Below are 19,791 nucleotides of genomic sequence, written 5' to 3' on the forward strand. Positions count from 1 at the left end.
TTGGCGCTCAGAGCAGATTTTACCCCCAGCTTCTGGAATGGTGTTAAACAGGGCTTGTCCTTGACATTGGCAGCTAAGCCACCCAGCACCATTTTAACTACTCTCATTGCTGACCTCGGCTATAAATAATTCTCATAGTGTGAATGATGCAGCCCCCAGTCTGTTGCATCTGCCCCTTCAGTAGTATGAACCCATCTAGTTTGGGGTAGACACAACAGACCAGAGGAACATCCAGAGCCATTTGGAATATGCGGAGAGCAATGATTTTTGAGTGACAAGCCACACTCATGTTCTTCACAACAGAATAATGTATTTGGGGTAAGGGAAGGACAGAGGCACTCGTCTCCTCTGTTTGTTTGCTTTTCCTCTCACCCCCCAGCCCAAATTTCCAACCGTTCCTAACTCCCATGGTAGCACTAACAAGCACTCTGACCTCCAACCCTGCTCAGAGCACAACTACATAATACAGCATTTACAGTGCTGCCAGCACCTTATCTATGCTAATGCTGCTGCTCCTAGCATCACTGGTGGTAAGAAGGGTGGGAAATTTGAGGAAAAACAACCTAGGTTAAATTAGGCTGGAGAACTGGATATAGGGCCTGGGAGAAGTGGAAAACAGAGCAATAGCAGTTTGAACGCAGAGGGATGTTTTGCTGGAGCCCTATAGCAGGCTTTCACTGCTGCATGTCTTTGTTCTCTTAACCAGCTTTGCTCAAGGTAAGAATAGGAACTGTGTAAAGACAAGAAAATGTGGGATGTCTGTGTCCACTTACTTCCAATGCCCTCCTGAAGCCCAAATTCTGCTTCACTTTCCTAAATTTTAATCATTAATTTGTATTTCTACAGCTCCTTCTGTCTGAGCATTCAAAACCTTTACTCGCACTAATCAGCTAAGCCTCATAACACTCCAGCAAAAGAAGGTGGTGTTATTCCTCCTTACAGTTGAGTAAAGTGAAGTCACATGTTAAGTGTGTGTCGGAGCAGGAGAAAAAAGCCAGGCTCCTGCTTGAAGGACTGCTGATTCCTCCTGTAAGGTCAATACTCATTCACAGTTTTCAGTCAATGAGAATAAAATAGGGAAGCGATTCCATATGACTTTTCCGGTGTTAGTTCAACATTATACAGAACTTGTTGTAGTTACAAAGTAATGTTTGCAGCTAAATCTTGCTATTTTCCTTGTGACCTGTTTCAGTGAAGCCAAAGGGACTATTTGTGTAGGAAAAGGAGAGCAGGAACTGATCCTTGACCCTATCTTTAAACCTTTGTTACTGTGTAACAGGCTGTGTTTTCTACTTTTCTACTTTCAGAAGCACTTTTGGAAGGATTGTGTTTATATTTTACAGTATCTTCATCTGGCTGCTGATCTCGCCCTGCTTCTATGTTTTCCCTTGGTTTTCCTTCTATCCCTCCCCCTCTCTTTTCACTTAGTATCACTTTTTCATTTCCTTAATGCCTAAATTACTTTCTCCTGCAAATATTAGATTGGAGAGGCTTCCTTTCTATGTTGTTCATGATTTTATATAAAGGGAGGATAACATTTTGTTAAAATAAATAAAAATTAGTAAGGTTAAATTAAAATTAGTGGGGTAATCTGTGCTTAACGGTTGGTATGGAGCTATCATTGGGCAACACTAAGAATCATGAAGTAAGTAGTGAAAGACATTTCTCTTTTTATTATGAACTTTCTATTTCTTCACACATTTCAGCAAATGCAACATACAAGTGCAAAATATCCAGCATCACAAACAAGAATTTTGGGATTGCAACTATCTGTATTGTCTTAATGCTCCTTCAAACCAGGATTAAACGCACAAAAGCACACACATAAAATTCAAATACATTAGAAGAAAATGCCTTTATACTGAAAGAGCTTCTATCAAAAACAAACATAAAAACTGATGAACAGGCAATTCAAGTTGTTTTAAAAAATGCTTTAAAATCTGGTTAATCTTTTCCCCTCTGGAATCGGGTTCAAGAAACAGAAAAGAAGCTATTGAGAACACGGAGCTGAAACCAGATGAAAAGCAACTTGCCTCATCAGCCAAGTGTAACGGGTATCTATGATGAGACTAGGCACTCTGCTAGTGTCACCAAGTATACTTTACTGAATGCTACAAGAGGTAAATGAGATCATCTTTGCATAGGCAGGGAAACAAACAAGGAACCCAGTTTAGAAGTCCTGGTTTCTTCTACAGCAGTTTCCTAGTATAATCGCTTCAGATGATTCCAGTACTTCCTTTCAGACCTCCTGGCCAGGTCTTGCATGTTGAAATTCAGTGAAAGTAAACAATAGGTGGAAACAAGGGGGTTTTCTCTGGCACGTGTGTAGAGATACTGGGATGCTGATTAGGTGTGAGACAGGTTCTAATCACTGAAGTGAAAACCTTTAAAGCTTTCCTGCTTTTAGGCCAAGTACAGACATTACATTTTTACCAGTGTAAGTTATCAGAAACTGGTCTATGTTTGTAACAGACCAGAAGTTTGGCAAGCACAGACTGGTTTAAAAATGGTAGAACCCAGGCTAAGATTTGCCACCCCTAAGGGCAAATGTGTGTTCTGTTCCGTACTGATCTAAACTATGCTGCTTACAGAAAACCGCATAACTTAGATTGATTTGAATGTCTGTACCTAGCCTTAAAGAATAGCCAATTAGCTTGCATGCTGTGACTCTGTGTGGTCTGACAGGTCAGCCAGGGCCCCTCTCTTCTGGACCAACAGGTTCTGCCAAGCTCTGGAGGGAAGAGCTCTGTACACTGCTAAAATATACTTGGAGCTATAAATGAACAGTACACATCTGTCCCAGAAGCTTGGTGCCTACCACAGTTATTTAAAACAAGTCATGTAATAAAAACAAGTTCAATGGCAAATCTGCATGTGACATGAATAAACCTGCTAACCTACTGCTGACTAAAAATATCCCTTTGCTCACTACTTGCCTAAAAGAAAGGGAAGGGGGAGGGATGAGTGGAGGTTTTGCCCATGAAGGTTAACAGCAGTGGGCTATTTTGGACTGAAGCTGAGGACATCCTGAAAGCAATGATTTGCCTTTCAAGGCAAGGAGGCCCCATCAGCTTGAGCCTCTCTGTTGATGGTAACTGCAGCAAGCAGCAGCCCATGGAGTAGCAAAGCAGTCTCCTAAATAAACAAGTCTCAAACCTTTTAAGATGTTATGGGTCAAATCCCATCCCAGAAAACTGACCCAGAAGCTCATGGACAGTCATAACAGATCTGAGCTCCAGCATCCTGCAGGCAGATGATATATCTTGCTGAACAAGCTACTCTGTACTACCTTCAGTTCATTTTAATGTGGAACCCCATGTTTTTCTATAGGAAATTATCATGCAGTCCTTCAGGGGGCCTGTTATAAAGTACTGTCAACAGCAGGGGTGCTCTGCAACAATCACTTGGATTAACCCGGCATTCAAGTGAGGCTGTTCACAGTCCAATCTCAGAATTGCCAGCATGGCTAGAGGTAACTGCATTCAGCGGTGCAGCTAAATCCTCCTTCTCCCACCCCATTGTGCATTGGTCACTGGCTAGGTGACTTGACCACTTCGTTTGTTGGACAAAAAGGCTGTATGCAGTTTACCTGTACAAATAGCACTGCACATGCCATAGAGCTCAGCTGAGCATTTCTTCTCAGGCCTATTGAGCAATGTCTAGCTGAGAAAATCTCTGAAGAAACTGTCCCAGAGATGTGCTCCCATCAAGTTGGAGATCTTTATCAAGGAAGATGAGAAGGTCTAGGGCCATCTGAGCTCAGGTTTGTGCAATAACTGGTGCCCAAATGACTGGCAGAGGTGGGTGCCAGTAGTAGCAAGCTGTGGGTGTATTTACACATGCCTTAGTGTGCCTTTTCTAATAGTTTACTGTGCATTAAAGCACATATGTTGATGTGCCCTGTATGTTACAAATTACTTCTATAGCAGCACATCCCATGCACTCTCTCCACACCTAGGACAAGACGGTTCTCTTAGGGATACCTGTTTTGAAGTGCAAGCAAATGCAACACGATGGAAACTACTTATCTTTAACTAGGTGAGGCACCCTTGCTGAGGTATGGCAAAGCACAGCTCTCGTGCAGGCATATTGTTGCTTTCACCGGCATGCACGCTGCATACCACAAGAAATAATAAATCTTCCTGTCTTCTGAAAGCCAGATTCTTGGTAGCAGAAAACATGACTTGCCAGAGAGACTAGCACCAGAGGTTGGGACCTCTTGACTTCTTGCAGATATTTATTTATTAGATTTCTGTGATACTTTCCTCAGAAAATGCTCGGAGCAGCTTTTAATAAAAGTCAAAATAACCTATAAAAACATAAAATGTTAAAATAAGATACTTTAACAGATCAAATTCCCCCCACAATACCCCAGAACTTAATTACCACCCACCCCAGGCATTCTCACTCCCCTGCCTCTCATCTAGCAGTGTTGTACATCTGCCCTCGAGAGGCAAGCCATTGGCTTTGAGACCCTGGCTCTTTCCTGGACCTGGGTTCTCCGGTGATCTGTAGCAGCCTTACCTCTGAGAGCTCCTTTTTGATCAGCTCCCAGGAAAGGGAAAAGAGCAGAGGGTTAGAGTGCCAATGTCCCAAACAGCACAGCAGACTCTGATTTAAAATAAGCAGTCATTATTGTACCATTCCAAGTTCCCGCTGTCCTTCCTCAAATTCTGCTCTGTCCTCCCTGTGGACTATTCTTTTCTCTCCAGCTCTGTCCTCCCAGGACTACGTTTTCTCTCCCCAGCTCTCTTGGGGCTTCAATCTTTCTCTTCAGGCCCAGGCAGCCCCATCTCTTGCAACAAAACAGTTACAAGACTGTGGTATTAACCAAGGGAGAGAGAACATGGGAACACAACACTCATCCGATACAATGAAACGTAATGTCACAGGGAACCAAATAGGGAGTAGTCTCTGCCGCCTGCTGTCAGGTCTAGACTGCCCTCTGCCCCTGGAAGGAAAAGGGCATCTAGGTATCCTGCTTATGAAACTATTTACAGGAACTATTTAAAGTAAAGCCTGCTCGCGGTGATTTGTCCAGAGCGTTCCCCAGAAGAACGTCAGGGTAGAAGTTAGCCTGGGTAACTTTTTTGTCAAACCCCTTAGTCCCCACCTTGGGGCATCAGCAAAGAGCAATGCTATAGGGTACCTTTTACCATCACCCTTTAATATTGATGCAGGGTGGCACCTGACCAAATGCACCTGTTATGTTTGTCCCAAGCATTGTAGAGGTTGCAGTCTGACCAGGTCTCTTCTCTAGCTCTGGGGACCATGGTGATGCCTGTGCTGGACCCCAGCCCTCCTTCTCTATGAGCTGCCATGCAGTGAGGGTTGGGAGGGGGCAGTGATATATTCTGGAGAAAATACAAAACCCCATTTTATTCTCACTTCTTCTAGTTTGAAATAAATAACATTTCATGGTACCAGGTTCTTTACACCAACACAAGTGAGAGCAGAATCAGGTCGCATGTTAGTGAGCCTTGTTTTCTAGTACAACAATATATATGGCTGCGATTAATTCAGTTTCAGTCAAGAAGGTGCTCCATGTTCAGTCAGCTGGGACAATTGCTAAGGAAGTCAATTGCTGATTCACAGCCAGAAGAAGGCACAGTGAATCAACAAGAAATGAATAAATATAGGCACAGCTATGGAACCAGCTAGTACTTAGATGCCAAATGTTGTCCTCAGTTTGGTGTCCTGGACTTCAGCTGCAGAAAATGTGCTCACATCCAACCCCATGTTGCCAGAAGAGAAGCATGCAGTTGAATTCACGCTGTTCTAACTGGAGCTGGCTAAAGATCTCCCATCAGTTATTTCTCAATAATGGAGAAAGCAGGTGCCTGAGACAGCAGTAGAAATAAGTGCTCTGAAGGAGAATTACACCGTGAGGAGGGGAAAGCAGGTCAGAGCAGTAATCCTGACAGGCTTTTCCCTTGTTTTCAAAATGTGTTCTGAAATGTTTGGGGCAGAGTCAAGGTCGCAGTATAGAAGGACTGGAGTTAAGCATCTTTCAAATGAAGGGCAAGCCCTGACCTTGCAGCATGGGAGCATAATAAGGAACTCTAGACACCATAGGCTCAGAAGATTGAAAGGGTTTGCTGGGCATGTGTTAAGAGTGAGATAGAACAGATTGATGAATAAGAGCATAGGGACTCAGGAAGCACAGAGAGGAAGCTAGTGACATGGGAGGGGAGTATCGTGGGTGAGAGGGAGACCCAAGGGAAGAATGAGGTCTCAAGGGAGGCTGAGTTGGAGGAACAGCAAAACATAAATAGAATTGAGAGGAAAAAAGAGGTAATGAATGATGCCCATCCATTGGACTGGTGAACATTATGAGTGAATCTAGAGCACAGTCATAACTCTTACTTTTACTGTCTTTTCTCTGCAGGCTCTAAGCAGTCGAAAGTGGCTGTTATTCCATCGTTTTTGGCTCACCGTGTCTTTTCCTATGGCAGTTGCAATTCATGATCTCACAGCTACAAACATAAGGGTAGTAAAAAGCTTCTTATGCAAGAGGTCAAAGGTCATTCAAACTCATTTGTTCATCAGACCAACAGGGCAGTTTTGCAGCCCAGGGTGCACCCAGGAGTGATGTGGCCAGCCAATTTTGAATATTTCACAGTCTGGACTATCAAGCAAGGGCTGGGGTGCATGTGGTGTGGTCACATCTCCCTTCACTGCTGGCTCTCCCCCAAGATTTCTGGTCTCAGCTGGTGGATGCATGTGCAATGAGCACTTCACCACTGCACCCCGGTTTTCATCATCCTGGATCTGCTGCTGCAAGCAGGTACCTATTTACAGCTGGGTTGACAGAATGAGCTTTCAGCATAAGCCCAGAGCAGGGCTTGACCTCATATTTTTTGGAGCTACTGTGTGATATCTTAACCACTCTGCCACTGTGACCCTAAAAGCACTAACTGCATAATATTATTTCAGGTATGAGCTACTGCTCTGGGGGAGAGAAACAGCACTTAAATATTCATCGTGTTTTGGTTTACAATATATTTATGAAGTCAGGATACCTTGCACATGCTCACAGAAATCAGCATTTTAAGAGTTATAAATTATTCTGGTTGATCTCTGTTAGTAGATAAAGGTAACCATCTGTTTAGAAGCCTCCTCATACAGCACACCCCATGATAATCTCATTACAGACTAACACATTCTCTTACACATCCAAACCAAAGCACTTCCAATGTAATAAGTGAACATTCAGTTGCCTAGGCTGGTGGCTAATAGCCTCCTTGCTTACCTTCTAAACGCTGAATGTAGTTAAAATAAATTTGGGAAGTATGCAGGCGGAAAACTTGATTGCACTCGCATCAGAGATGAGCCAAAAATGGAAGCATTCAGAGTCACTAGCATAAAATCCTAATAATGACCTAAAATAAATGTCAGCCAGAGAAAAGCACACTTTTTTTCCTGTGGTATTTTTAAAGGGGTGTCATCAATGTGTTCAGGCCTGGCATCCTACCAAACGCCTTTTAACAACAGGCTCCATGTTGGGCCAAAGAAGTTTTAAAGGATTCCTAAAATATATATATATATTTGAGTTAGATATAAAATTATTTATTCCTGTGAAATTTCAGGATATATTTCAGTGCATTTCCCTCTAGGTAGACATATGGGGGTTTGATACACTGCTGTGTCACTCCAATTCTGTGCCAGTTTTAATTTTAATGGGATTATACTAACATTAAAGTAATGCACTGGTGACTCTTAGACATACAGACCTGCCTGTACTTCCCTACCAACTGAGCCATAGAGTTGTTGCATGGAAGCCTAAAAAAGTTTCTAGAAGCTCTTTAAATGGATGAGAGGCTGACAGAAGTCCTGATTGGGGGGGCGGGAATTTGCTTCTTGAGGATTCATTAGATATTCTGAAATATCATCATTTAGGTTAGTGATGTCTCACCACCTGTATGTATCACCACCTTCACCAAAAAGGCATGAAAAAATGCTTATATATAGTAGGTATATTGACTGGGTGGGCTTCCCACTGGCCAGAGAAGAGATATGTCATAGGTTCTGTTGTGTACAGAAATTGCACGTTTTTATGGATAATACCATATGTTGCTTTATTAAAAAATATGATCCTTCAACAACTCTTCCTATATCATCATAAAACATACAACACTCCCGTAGAGTATATTAAACTGAGCAATTCTGTGGTTCTTCACTGGGGCTGGTGGAAGTATATTTAGTTTGCTTCGTATTGGCTGGTGAACAGAAAATGTGGGCTTGCTTAGAATAACAACAAAGTTGAGGCCGTTCATTGTGGTCGGTTCAGAATGGGACGCTTTGTAAAAGAAAATTTCAGTATATGGAAGCAAGAGGTAAAAAACATGTTGTCCATTACACTAACATAATCCAAGGTAATCTCATTTGTTTCTAGGGAGTTATTCTGTGTTGGTACAATAGTAAAATACAGCAGAATTAATGCATGCGTTATGCATTTAATGAGACAGGCTATTTGAGTTCTTTGGTACTTTCTTCAGCTCTGCCAATGATTTGCTGGGTGACATTTGACACATCTCATGATCTGTGTTTCCTGATTTTTGAAATGGGGGAAAAAGTAGCTCTTCAATGCATGGAGGCCCAATTATCTGAAGGTATGTTAAAGCATTTTTGGGGTGCTCAGATGAAAAGCAAACTAAAAGTGCAGTAATGTTAGGGTGCATGCAGGTTTATGTTGTCGAAAGCATAAGTTCCACTTCTTAAAGATCCTTACAAATGGAACTTGCAGAGAAGAATGGTAAACACTGCTAACCCAGCTTTGCCACATACTGTCAAGTACTTATAAACTCTATTTATAGCCACAGTTAAAGATTCAGATACGCAAGTACTCTATTAAAAGACCACATTAATGAACCCTCAGAGAAAATATCTCACAAAGCCTTTTGAGCTTGTAACTGCACAGTTGTGTAGGGCTTCTTACTTGTTAACATCCATAAAATATAAATACTTTGTAGTAAACCCCAGCATCTTGTGGATTGTAATGACTTGCTTCAGACTAACGCAGCTAACTACCTCACCGTCAACAACTTCAAGTTATGCAATGGAGAGATACATGACTAGGACTTCACTGCTCAGTGTCATCCCTTGCCAAATGCTCACACAATAATTCGCTCCTATTTTAGAAACCTTTCTTTTTTTATTTTGAAGCAGTGTCTCACTCCTTGTGACTCATTAGGTCAATGTGAGTATAATTTCAGAGATAACAATCAGGACTATTAGTTGGGATTTGAATTGCAGCTCCAGCTCAACATACTGGCAGCAATTTAGCGAAATCTAACAGATTAAAAGCCTGTGCAGGATTTAGCCATGGAGAAATTTTTTCCTTTGACACAAGCCAACTGATAAGAGTTGTCATTTGAGAGGAAATAAATAGCAGCATTTGATTATTTTTCATTTTTATCATTGTTCTTTTCTATCTGTGGCTTTGTATTTTCCAGTTTCTCTTTTTCTCAAGATTTCACTTCATAATCTGTGACAGCAGGCCTTATTTTAATGTGTTGTGTTTTACATATGTTTGCCACATCCGGACAATGTTTATAAAAACAGATATCAAGAATAAAATCATTCAGGAATAATACTTTGTGGCCTTCATATTGCACTTTGCATTCACTAATTCCACAGGGCTGTGTAGAAGTGGGTTAATTACCTACATTATACCACTCCCTGTCTGCAACATGGAGTTACTGAATTAAAGACTATGAAGTGACTTGTCCAAGGTTAGACAGTGACAGTACCAGGAATAGAACCAAGGTCTCCTGACTCCCAGTCTCTATCTAATAAAACCTTTTTGTCTTGATAGACAATTTCTTTACTCAGTAACCCTAGTGGACTGTAACCTCCTGAACAAAATACATCCTCATTTGAGGCACTGTTGTGCTTCCAAATGGAAAAATAAAGACAATGCATTTTGAAATCCTACAGTTCTTGCCCTGCAAAACTGTCACTGACTTCAGTGCGAATATTTTGCCCAAGAAGTGTTGTTATGCAGGATTTAGCCCCTATTTATCTTATAGTACTGGGTATTTTATAATAGCCATAACTAGTTATTGACGGTATCGGCATTTTACAGTAACAGCAAACTGACCAACCTCATAAACTACTCAAATGATCATTTGCTGAATAAAGATGTAGTGACTCTGTATTTACCATATTATTAAAAAATGCCTAATAAGATACAGTGTCATCCAGACTGCATGTGAAAAGACATACAGTTTAGGGACAGAAATTACACACAAACAGGTTTAGGGCATCAGAACATGGTTTAAACCTGTAACAGAACATATGTTCAGTGCACATAAACCAGTTTCCAAATGGCTGAAACTGGTTTAAGATAAACCAGGTTGAATATAGTATCAGACTTAACTGATTTGGGTCAAACCAGTTTATGAAAGTACTGTCCCAGACCCCTTCCTGGTTCAAATTAAATTACAGTCCCCCAGCATCCCAGCATGGGCTGTTCTGTCTGCTCTAGCAGACAAGGGTTGAGGAGGGAGGGAGACACAGGGACTGCCTCCTCCACCCCCTCCTCCCAAGCAAAACCTGGCTGGGGGCTGGGGCCAGGGAAGGGGGTTAAACACCCCTTTCCCCACATAAGCTAACTGATGGCTGGGACTGTAGACTAAAAATGCCAGAGGCACCTGGAAGCAGCCTCTGCCTGTGCCTGGAAGCAGGAAGAGTCGTGATGCTGTGAGTTTGGACTGGAAACCCCAAAGACCATGGGGACAGCAGAAAGAGGAAGAGAAAACACAACCCATGCTGGCTATGTGCCAGAGAGCTGTGCTGTAGCACCCCTGGCTTCTGGCCTGAGCCACTGCAGGCATGCATGTCCTGAATCAAAGGTAAATGTGTGTCCATTTGTTTCTCAGTTTAATCTCTGCAGTTTAGACTAACTTGCAAAGACTGAATTGATTCAGCCTCAGGCTTTTTGACTGTGCTTAACCACAATGGCTGGTGTCAATAGAGAAAAGGTTGACATCCGCATCAGAATGTTTTACTGTTCCATCTCACCTGTTGTTTCTAGTTGTGTTTTGTGAAGGCTAGCTGTGTTATAAACACAAACTAGATAGAAATCCACTATCCACTGACAATCTACTGGAGGTGAGCAATGCTTAGCTTTTTCAGTCCTGAAAGGGTTTGGGTACTGAGTATCTTAACATCATTAAGACTGAGATGTTTTTGCATGTGCTCATTGGCAGAAATGTAAGTAATGTCTAAATTAATAGCTAGGGTTAGCTTTAAGTTGTCTTTAGGCCTACATTTGCTATCTACACTGTAAACCTCTAAGCTTGCCTCCTGGCAGAAGCGCAGCCCTCCCCCTCAGCAGCATGCATTGAATAATTCACTTGGGTATGCAGGCCTCAAACATAGGAAGTCCACCAGCAGAAATCTTGTAATGCCTTGTTCCTGATTTCCAGCATTTCTGCACCCCACTTCCTGTCTCACCTGTCTGTAGCTAGACAAGCCTAGAAGAAGAGAGACCACTGACCAACCTATAAGGATTCCACTTTACAAATAAGAAGCACAATGTGGATAGTGCAGGCTATGAGGTCTGTGCAGGCTGGGGAAGGCCAGCTCACTTGACTCAGGTTGGTTGAGGATGACCTCAAGGTTAATTCTGAATATCAGTGCAAAATGTCCTTAGGTGCCTATGGATCTTCTGTAATGAAAATTTCAACATCTAGCATATCAGCAAGTTTCTAAGATTTAATGAGAGCTGAATGGGAATTTTGAGACTTGCAAAGTTTTGGGTTTATGCACCTAAAATGATAGATGTGTGCCTAAATCCATGTACAGATTTACCTCTTATTTCTGTTGAAAGCAAATTCTGATTAGTGACTCCTTGTTTTATTTAAGGATTTGATACTTAAACAAATCTGGAAAGTGAATATGGTCCATTGTTCTATGCAAAGAACATGAAGAGAGTGTAATACACACAAGGTGCTACATAGAAAGTGATGCATTTGGCAACCTCGTCCTAATTTGGCATGTAAATTTTGCTCTTTTTATTTGGAGGTGAAAGGTCATAGGGCAAAGCGTGGGTGACAGGAAGACTTGAGGGGATTATTTGGGACAAGCAAAAGAGGAGAAGCAGTTATTTGGAAATCCTTCCTATATTTGGAAACAACAATTCTGAGAACAAAAAGAATAGACGTAAAAGCATCCCAGATTTTTTTTTTAAATGGACAATTTTTTAAACAGCAAGCAACATAGGCCGATTTTTAAAGGTACTCAGGTACACAATATCCATTGTTAGGTAGATATCCATCCCAAGTTGACTGCCTAAATACCTTTAAAAATGACAGCTTTAATCCCTGTACCTCAGTTTTCTCTTCTGTAAAGCAGAGATAATACTTCTATACCTCACAGGCATAATGTAAAGACAGACTCATTATTTGTGAGATACTTGGCTTCTACAGTGATGGGACCTATTGAAAAGACTATACATGTAGAATTAAAGCTGTGATCTTGCTTGATGAGAAGTCACAAATCTGGTTAGGGAGCATTTTTCATGCAGGCATGCAAGCAGAGGTGTATATAAGAAATATGAAGCAAAACTTAATTAGGACGTGGTGACTCCCCAAAACTAGAAGTACAAAGACATTAAACTTGCATAAAACAGCACTAGGAAAAGCATAGATATTTCTGAGCTAAAAGACTGGGAAACTGAAGTGAGCAAGGAGGTCACATCAAGAAAATAGTAGGTACTCAAAGGTATATTGCTGGGAGTTCAACAAATCTGTATACCATTGAGAAATAAATGTACTCAGAGTGGAAATGACCAATGTGGATGACCAGGGAAATACAAAGAGCAATAAAAGAAAAAAGAAGAATATATGAGACCTATAAATCAGCAGGGTCAGTGCAGCAGGAATTGGTACAGAAGCCTATAGTGAAAGAAAAATGCAAGAAAATGACCCAAAAAGCTAAGCCTGGAAAAGAAGATAGGAAAAGCTGTGAACACAATAAAAGATTTTATAAATTTGGCATATAAGAAGCAAAAGGTCAGTGAGTGAGACTGCAGTCCTCTTCTTGAGGGATGGCAAGGCTAACTTGACAGAAGAGGTGGATATTGCTGGGAAAGTGAATTACTACTTTTGCCTCAGTATTCAGCAGGGAGAGTGGGGAACATCTGCCAGAAGTCTTGATACATTTTCCAGGGGCAGAAAATGAACACTTGCTAAAAATAAAGGCTATCACAGAATGGGTAAAAATAAAGCAAATTATTAAAGCTGTTGAAAACACAGCCTAACTCAGGAAGAGGTGAGCTATCTCCCAGAATTCAAATTCAAAAAGACATGTCAAATGGAATAAACCAGTGGGCAAATTTTTAATTCTCTACTGGAAACAATAGAGAGGAGCTAAAATAGAGACAACAATACATTGCTGTTAAATAGGGATCAATGGAGAAAAATGGGGTGGTATGAGAAAAGATTCTAGACCTTAATATCTTAGAGGGAAAATGGGTATAGATGACAAAGCTATTTTTAACTTTATTGAACAGGAGAAAATAGGAGCTGACAGGGATAGAGGAATAAGGTGTAGCATGCCTGGACTTCAATAAGGCTTTTGATTCATGCTAGTCTTTCATGCAATAATGTAAGGCAAGAAGGCATGGGACTGACTGTGTAAATGCTTAGAGTAGTTTTAGAGACCAGACATGATGGTAAATAGATACAGATTACTTAGAAGGAAGATGGTTAATGGAATGTCGTGCTTTTCAGTTCTGAGCCCTCTGGTAACACTATACAGCTATGACCCAGAAAAAAGAACACCAAGACAGGAGTGACCTCAAAGTGAGATGTCTGGCTGACATCAAAGAGAAGGAAGACTGATTCTCTTGGAAGAAGTGGGTGTTTTTACAACAAATAACTTAAGGAATTTAACCTGGAAGAACGTGAGTTCATGAGGAGAAACTCAAACAGTCATTATACTATCAATGCAAGACACTGATTAGGAAATATCCATGGATAATAATTGTTTCTGTCCACTATTCATGGGGTTAGATTCACAAGACAGATGCAGGTGGGAGCATTGCAATACTCTGCTGACCAGTAGCATTCAATATACTTATTAAGGGAGTCTTGGGGTCTGTACCATGCAAGTGGCAAGTCGGTGCCTAAGAAAAGTATTCACCGACATTCACAGTGGGGAACTGGCCAAGCTAGCCTGTAAGTAATGCAGAGGAGGCCTGTTCCTCTGGTCATGTAATAAAAACAATCATCAGGGAAGGACTGGGGGCCCTATTTGCTAAAGGAAGAGTGGAGGTCAAGGATGATGTAGAGAACTGAATGAATACTTTACCTTGGTTTTTAATTAGGAGCAAGAGGTAACTGTGGATATTGGTGGCATGCTATAAGGCAATAAGAAATCAGTATAGAAATCACCTTGTATGAATTGGAAGCAAAGGTTGGATTGCTTCTTTTTACAAAATGGGGGGGGGGGGGCGAGAGGGATGGAAGCGGAGGGAAGAGACTGGCAGCTAATCTCCATCCTAGAATATTGAATGACTTCATATATGGAATACTAGATTCTTCACCGCATCTGTCAACTCTGGGATATTACCCTATGATTATAAAATGGCAAATGTAGTGCCTACTTTAAAAAAAAAGGGGGGAGGTGTATAGGTATTTAGAATGGTATTCAGAAAATGTATAGGTATTTAGAATTTATTTTATTATAGTGATTGAGACACTGGTAGGCTTCCAAATTGCTTCCAAAGTACAGATACTGAAGGAAAAAAATAGTTAAAGACATAGAAAGAAACATAAAATGGGCCAAAACATAACGTATCAAAAGATGACTGAATGTCAGACTGGTGAGCAGGGATCCGGGTTTTCAATTTCCCATGAGAAAATGGAAAAAATGCAGATTTTCCCTTTTAACTGAGAAAAACACAATTTTTAATTTTAAGGGAGAAACGTGGATTTTCCACTTTTGCAAAGACCTGGGACAGCATGAAGTGGGCGGTCAGGCAGGGGGCACCATGTGCACACGTACACATGCACATGGCTGCCAGGCAGTCTGGAAAGCAGTTCCTGCAGATAAGTCTGGCAGGGGGGAGGGGGAACTAAGGCCCTCATAGAGAGGGAGACATTTAGGCAGGGTTGGGGCTGGCTGCTGTCTAGCCAGGGCTGTGCGTGGGGCCCTGGGTCAGAATGCGCAGCTGCAGGGCCCAGGTGGGGAGTGGGATGGGGCCGTAAGCGGCTCATCTGATAGGGTGAGGGGCTGGCTCTCTGCTGCTGTGTACGCTCCCAGGGAGATAGCGGGGGCACATGCCCTGCAGATGTGTGCATGGGGCAGGGGTGGGTGCAGGCTGGCTGCTGTAGTCTGAGGCTCCCCACCCTGCTGCCCTCTGCCTGGGGTCTCTGCCACCCAGCAGGTGGGACCAGAGTGGCAGGGAGAGTGGGACTGGGTAGGGAAGCTCCTTACCACTGCAAGTACCATGCTGCCCTTGCAAGGCGCCCCATGCTTGTCTGGCAGCAGCGGGGGTGGCAGCACAGAGTTGTGCCCCTCATTGCTGCCAGGTGGGGAGGGGGCACCTTGCTATGGTGGTACGGGGTCCCAGTGGTGACATGAGCTTTCCTGCCTGGCCCCACTCTGCCCTGCCACACTGGGTTTCACCAGCTGGGCTGTGGAGGCCCCAGGGCAAGGGCAGCCCCCCTGACCCCCCACCCATACTCTCCCATGGGCTCTGCTCCAGCCATGCCACCCATAGGGGAGAGAGAGCTGGGCCCTGCACTCTGCTCCACTGCAGCACCTGCTGTCTTCCATGGGTGGCAGCAGGGCTTGGGTGCTGCTGCAGGGGGCAGGAGGCTGCAGACCTGGGTCCTTGGCCCTGTAGCCTTGGCAGCTAGGGGTGCTCTCCAGCAGGGCTGAGGGGTGGGTGGGCTGTGGGTGGGGAGTAAGGGGCATGAGAGGGGCCCAGGGGACTGTGGGTGTAGAGTGAGGGGCACCAGCAACAATGGGGAGTGCTGTGGGTGGGGAGTGAGAGGCCTGGACCAGTGTCTTAGTGAGCTAAGGGGGCAGAGGGGGCTCTGATTTTCCATGATAAAAACCCCAAAATCAAATCCCAACATTTATAGGTATTTAGAATTTATTTTATTACCGTGATTGAGGCAGTGGTAGGCTTCCAAATTGCTTTAAAATTGTAAATATGTCAATAAAACATTGTGTTCAATTGATACCTTTATATATAGTGATGTTCCATTTTAATCATGGATTTTTGGGGGTTTTAATCAGAGAATTTGCAATTTTTATCAGAATTTGTGATTTTTAAACAGAGAAAACCAGGATCCTTGCTGATGAGTGTGTGTTCATGGTTGTGTATCATAAGATTACATATTTCTTGGATAAAAGTAATGCATTGGGTGTAATTTATCTAGCTATAAGCAAAGCTTTTGATACCATGCCTCATGAGATGTGGATAAGGAGGTACCTAGGTACTGGAGTTAGAAGTGTCCTTGGGGATTTTGCAGATGACAGTAAACTGGGGAGTATTACCAATGTGAAACATGTGGTTATTATACAGGAAAAAGTAGATAAACTTGTGGAATGGAGGATAAGAAACAGAATGAAGTTTAACAGCATGAAATGCAAAGCCATGTACTTAGAGACCAATAAGAAGGGTGTCAGCTATATAAGACTGGCATACATAGAACTGAGCCAATGAGAAAGAGAAGGACCAGGGTATATTTATTGGCCATAGGATGAACATGAGCTACCAGTGTGCTGGTACTATAAAAAAGGTTGTGCAGTCTTATGTTAGTAATTGGAGTATATACCATAGAGACAATGAGGTGCTAATACCATTGTACAAGGCATTGTTAAGAACCCATCTAGAATACTGTGTGCAGTTCTGCTCACTAGTGTTCAAAGATTAATTTAAACTGGAACAAATTCAAAGAATGGTCACTAAACTTGTCAGGGGAATGGAGACTGTTTTTTATGAAAGATGATTAAAGGAGCTTGGCTTGTTTACTTTAGCAAAATAGAGATTGAGGGGGGATATGATCACTGTTTACAACCACATTTGTGGGGTGAATATTATGAAATGCAGAGCTTTATAGGTAGAAAAATAGTACCATCATAAGATCAAATGGTTTCAAATTGTATACAGATACATTTAGATTAGAAGTCAGAAGACAGTTTCTAACTATTGGAGCAGTGATTCTCAACCAGGGTGTTGTGGCACCCTGGGGTGCTGCAAAATCCTTTGAAGGGTGCCGTGAGGTGTGAGGAAGCAAGCAAAGAGGTGCAAGCTCAGCCCTGTCCCTACCTGGTTGATCTTCCCCCCACCCCCACCTCACACTGCCCAGCCCCTCTACAAGGAGGTAAGCACGTTAATAGAAGAATAGAAATTTTGGGTTGGAAAGGACCTCAGGAGGTCATCTAGTCCAGCCCCCTGCTCAAACCAGGACCATCCCCAACTAGATCATCCCAGCCAGGGCTTTGTCAAGTGGGGCCTTAGCCTCTGAGGATGGAGATTCCCCCACCTCTAGGTAACCTGTTCCAGTGTTTCACCACCCTCCTAGAGAGAGAGTTTTTCCTAATATTCAACCTAAATTTCCCTAGATGCAACTTGAGACCACCGCTCCTTGTTCTGTGATCTGTCACCACTAAGAACAGTCCAGCTCCATCCTCTTTGGAACTGCCCTTCAGGTAGTTAAAGGTGGCTATCAAATACGTACTCTGTCTTCTTTTCTGCCAACTAAATAAGCCCAGTTCCCTCAGCCTCTCCTCAGAAGTCATGTGCCCCAACCCCCACACCACTTTCGTTGACCTCTGCTGGACTCTCTCCAACTTGCCCACATCCTTTCTATAGGGGGTGGCCCAAAACTGGACACAGCACTCCAGATGTAGCCTCACCAGTGCCAAATAGACGGGGAGTAATCACTTCCCTCACTCCGCTGGCAATGCTCAGTAAGCCGTTAGCCTTCTTCGCAAGAAGAGCACAGTGTTGGCTCATATTCGTCTTACTGTCCACTCTAACCCTCAGGTCCTTTTCTGCAGAGCTGCTGCTTAGTCAGATGGTCCCAAGCCTGTAGCGGTACATGGGATTCTTCTGTCCTAAGTGCAGGACTTTGCACTTTTCCTTGTTGAACCACATGAGATTTCTTTTGGCCCAGTCCTCCAATTTTTCAAGGTCACTCTGAATCATAGACCTACTCTCCAGTGTATCTGCTACTCTACCCAGCTTGCTGTCATCCACAAATCTGCTGAGGGTGCAATCTATCCCATCTTCAAATCATTAATAAAAATATTGAACAAAACTGGCCCCAGGACTGACCCATGGTGTACTCCACTTGATACCAGCTTCCAGCTAGACATCGAGCCATTGATTGCTACCTGTTGATCCTGACGATCCAGCCAGATTTCTGTCCAATTTACAGACCATTTATCCAGACCATACTTCCTCAGCTTGCTTGCGAGAATGTTGTGGGAGACGGTATCAAAAGCCGTGCTAAAGTCAAGGTATATTACGTCCGCTGATCTCCCTGCATTCACAGAGCCAGTCACCTTGTCATAGAAGGCAAACAGGTTGGTCAGGCATGACTTGCCCCTGGTGAATCCATGCTGAGTGTCCCTGATGACTTTATTCTTCTCTGAGTGCTTAGAAGTAGATTTCTTGAGGACCTGCTCCATTATTTTTCAAGAGGACTGAAGCAGGGCTGACTGGTCTGTAGTTCCCTGGATTCTCCCTTTTCCCCTTTTTAAAGATGGGAGCTATATTTGCCCTTTTCCAATCATCCGGGACCTCCCCCAGTTGCCACCAGTTTTCAGAGATAATCGCCAGCAGCTCTGCCATCACATAAGCCAACTCCCTCAGCACCTTTGGATGCATTGCATCTGGCCCCATGGACTTGTACACGTCCAGCTTTTCTAAATAGTACCTAACTTGTTCTTTCACCACTGGAGGCAGCTCACATTCTGCCCAAACTGTGCTGCCCGGTGCAGTAGTCTGGGAGCTGACCATGCCTGTGAAGAGCCATGAAACCTGCATCAGGGAGGTCAACTTGCAGCTTCAGAGCTGGTGTTACAAGGCGGGCTTCGGCTTTGTGGACTACAACCCCTACTTCCGAACAAGAGACATACTCGGGTGGGATGGGCTTCATCTCGCCCACAAAGGTAAGTGTATGTTCTCTTTCAGGTTAGCTGATCTCCTCCAGTGGGCTTTAAACTAGGTTCGTCGGGGGAAGGAGAGGACCCATGGAACACTGAACCATGAGATACCCACAAGATCAGCCCCGGTAAGTATCAAAGAATCTATTAGACAGCAGTATAAGGGGATTCCAGGGGTAGCCAGCAGGGAAATTAAGTGTATATATACAATGCAAGGAGCATGGGAAACAAGCAGGAGGATCTAGAACTCTTGCTTGTGAGCAATAACTTTGACCTAGTAGGACTAACTGAAACCTGGTGGGACTCTACTCATGACTGGGTGGTAGGAATAGAAGGCTATAGGTTGTATAGGAGAGATAGAGGAGGGAAAAGGGAGGGGGTGTTGCTCTCTATGTCAAAGAACAGTCACTACACATCTTCCCTAATCAGATTGGGATCGGAGGATGAACAAGCGGAGACTCCGTGGATTAGGATCCAAGGGGGCCAGGGGGAAAGGGACCTGGTGGTGGGGGTCTACTACAGGCCTCCACACCAGGAGGATGAGGTAGACGGGAAATTTTCCAGGCAGCTCTCAGAGATGGTGCAGTCTAGAGATATGGTAGTCATGGGGGACCTTAACTGCCCAGACATATGATGGGAAGAACAGTCAGCTAC

The 19,791-nt window shown here is 43.2% G+C and overlaps 1 long non-coding RNA gene across 2 annotated transcripts in view; it reads right to left on the reverse strand.

Annotated features, from left to right (window-relative positions):
• Window positions 1-1,646: 1,646 nt before the first annotated feature.
• LOC109281207 (uncharacterized) overlaps window positions 1,647-19,791 on the reverse strand; it is a 72,649-nt gene continuing 54,504 nt past the window's right edge. The window contains exons 5-7 of one of the 2 annotated variants that reach the window (XR_002087773.2): window positions 6,367-6,476; window positions 4,525-4,795; window positions 1,647-4,309 (exon numbers count right to left, since the gene is read on the reverse strand). This is a non-coding gene — a long non-coding RNA (uncharacterized LOC109281207). The remainder of the gene's footprint in view (window positions 4,310-4,524; window positions 4,796-6,366; window positions 6,477-19,791) is intronic. The other variant, XR_009455614.1, reaches the window with a different exon arrangement.

The sequence above is a fragment of the Alligator mississippiensis genome, chromosome 1 (genome assembly GCF_030867095.1).
Source record: "Alligator mississippiensis isolate rAllMis1 chromosome 1, rAllMis1, whole genome shotgun sequence".
Classification (NCBI taxonomy): domain Eukaryota; kingdom Metazoa; phylum Chordata; order Crocodylia; family Alligatoridae; genus Alligator; species Alligator mississippiensis.